Genomic DNA, 3,142 nt, shown 5'->3' with positions numbered 1-3,142 from the left:
AGCTGCTGGGCTGGCCGCCTGTGTGGGAAGTGGCAGAGCCGACCTAGGGGCAAGTTGGGCCTCTTGCTCTCCCTGCTGCCCTGAGGCTGCTGGGCCATAGAGGTCTTGGGCATCCAGCCCCTTGCTGGTCCCTTCCCTCTGACGAGGCCCTCTGAGCTCCAGCACCTTGCAGTGTGGAGACAGCCCCTGCCAGCAACCTCCTCTCCAAGGAGGCCTCAACCGAGGCCTAGGCCCAGGGGAAAGGCACCAGCGGGGATGAGCCTGGGGAGGCGCCCGGGCATGTCTGGACCCAGTCCCCGCAGCCTGCCCCTTGGTGGGGCAGTACCCCCGGAGGGCAGGAAGGTCTGGGCAAGGCTGTCCAGGGGCAGGGGCCCTGCTGGGTCCTGCCCCTGGCCTGTGGGGCCTCTGAGCACAACCGGCCCTCTCCCACTGGAAGAACTCCCCGGCTCCCTCCAAAGGCCAGTTTGCCAACACTCCCGCCCGCTGTTCCCGCCAGGCACGCACAATGCTCCCAAGCCCGGGAGAAAAGCACTTCGAGGTGGTGCTCTCCTCGGGCCCTTGCCCCTGAGCCTGGGGGCCAGGCAGTTGGTCCACACTCCCAGACCAAGGCAGAACCACATGCACACGTCTGTTCCTGACCCCTGCACCGGCAGAGAGTTCGGGGGAGCCAGAGTCTGTCAGGCAGCTGCTGGGCTGGCCGCCTGTGTGGGAAGGGGCAGAGCCGACCTAGGGGCAAGTTGGGCCTCTTCCTCTCCCTGCTGCCCTGAGGCTGCTGGGCCAAAGAGGTCTTGGGCATCCAGCCCCTTGCTGGTCCCTTCCCTCTGACGAGGCCCTCTGAGCTCCAGCACCTTGCAGTGTGGAGACAGCCCCTGCCAGCAACATCCTCTCCAAGGAGGCCTCAACCGAGGCCTAGGCCCAGGGGAAAGGCACCAGCGGGGATGAGCCTGGGGAGGCGCCCGGGCATGTCTGGACCCAGTCCCCGCAGCCTGCCCCTTGGTGGGGCAGTACCCCCGGAGGCCAGGAAGATCTGGGCAAGGCTGGCCAGGGGCAGGGGCCCTGCTGGGTCCTCCCCATGGCCTGTGTGGCCTCTGAGCACAACTGGCCCTCTCCCACTGGAAGACCTCCCCGGCTGCCTCCAAAGGCCGGTTTGCAAGCACTCCCGCCCACTGTTCCCGCCAGGCGCGCACAATGCTCCCAAGCCCGGGAGAAAAGCGCTTCGGGGTGGTGCTCTCTCCGGGCCCTTGCCCCTGAGCCTGTGGGCAAGGCAGGGGGAACACACTCCCAGACCAAGGCAGAAACACATGCACACGTCTGTTCCTGTCCCCTGCACCGGCAGAGAGCTCGGGGGAGCCAGAGTCTCTCAGGCAGGTGCTGGGCTGGCCGCCTGTGTGGGAAGGGGCAGAGCCGACCTAGGGGCAAGTTGGGCCTCTTGCTCTCCCTGCTGCCCTGAGGCTGCAGGGCCAAAGACGTCTTGGGCATCCAGCCCCTTACTGGTCCCTTCCCTCTGACGAGGCCCTCTGAGCTCCAGCACCTTGCAGTGTGGAGACAGCCCCTGCCAGCAATCTCCTCTCCAAGGAGGCCTCAACAGAGGCCTAGGCCCAGGGGAAAAGCACCAGCGGGGTTGAGCCAGGGGAGGCGCCCGGGCATGTCTGGACCCTGTCCCCGCAGCCTGCCCCTTGGTGGGGCAGTACCCCCGGAGGCCAGGAAGGTCTGGGCAAGGCTGGCCAGGGGCAGGGGCCCTGCTGGGTCCTGCCCCTGGCCTGTGGGGCCTCTGAGCACAACCGGCCCTCTCCCACTGGAAGACCTCCCCGGCTGCCTCCAAAGGCCGGTTTGGAAGCACTCCCGCCCACTGTTCCCGCCAGGCGCGCACAATGCTCCCAAGCCCGGAAGAAAAGCGCTCCAGGGTGGTGCTCTCTCTGGGCCCTTGCCCCTGAGCCTGGGGGCAAGGCAGGGTGTCCACACTAACAGGCCAAGGCAGAACCACATGCACACGTCTGACCTGCCCCCTGCACCGGCAGAGAGCTCGGGGGAGCCAGAATCTGTCAGGCAGCTGCTGGGCTGGCCGCCTGTGTGGGAAGTGGCAGAGCCGACCTAGGGGCAAGTTGGGCCTCTTGCTCTCCCTGCTGCCCTGAGGCTGCTGGGCCATAGAGGTCTTGGGCATCCAGCCCCTTGCTGGTCCCTTCCCTCTGACGAGGCCCTCTGAGCTCCAGCACCTTGCAGTGTGGAGACAGCCCCTGCCAGCAACCTCCTCTCCAAGGAGGCCTCAACCGAGGCCTAGGCCCAGGGGAAAGGCACCAGCGGGGATGAGCCTGGGGAGGCGCCCGGGCATGTCTGGACCCAGTCCCCGCAGCCTGCCCCTTGGTGGGGCAGTACCCCCGGAGGGCAGGAAGGTCTGGGCAAGGCTGTCCAGGGGCAGGGGCCCTGCTGGGTCCTGCCCCTGGCCTGTGGGGCCTCTGAGCACAACCAGCCCTCTCCCACTGGAAGAACTCCCCGGCTCCCTCCAAAGGCCAGTTTGCCAACACTCCCGCCCGCTGTTCCCGCCAGGCACGCACAATGCTCCCAAGCCCGGGAGAAAAGCACTTCGGGGTGGTGCTCTCCTCGGGCCCTTGCCCCTGAGCCTGGGGGCCAGGCAGTTGGTCCACACTCCCAGACCAAGGCAGAACCACATGCACACGTCTGTTCCTGACCCCTGCACCGGCAGAGAGTTCGGGGGAGCCAGAGTCTGTCAGGCAGCTGCTGGGCTGGCCGCCTGTGTGGGAAGGGGCAGAGCCGACCTAGGGGCAAGTTGGGCCTCTTGCTCTCCCTGCTGCCTGAGGCTGCTGGGCCAAAGAGGTCTTGGGCATCCAGCCCCTTGCTGGTCCCTTCCCTCTGACGAGGCCCTATGAGCTCCAGCACCTTGCAGTGTGGAGACAGCCCCTGCCAGCAACATCCTCTCCAAGGAGGCCTCAACCGAGGCCTAGGCCCAGGGGAAAGGCACCAGCGGGGATGAGCCTGGGGAGGCGCCCGGGCATGTCTGGACCCAGTCCCCGCAGCCTGCCCCTTGGTGGGGCAGTACCCCCGGAGGCCAGGAAGATCTGGGCAAGGCTGGCCAGGGGCAGGGGCCCTGCTGGGTCCTCCCCATGGCCTGTGGGGCCTCTGAGCA

Source organism: Dama dama, unplaced genomic scaffold (assembly GCF_033118175.1).
Source record: "Dama dama isolate Ldn47 unplaced genomic scaffold, ASM3311817v1 ptg000093l, whole genome shotgun sequence".
In the NCBI taxonomy this organism is placed as follows: domain Eukaryota; kingdom Metazoa; phylum Chordata; class Mammalia; order Artiodactyla; family Cervidae; genus Dama; species Dama dama.
Note: the sequence above shows the minus strand (reverse complement) of the source record.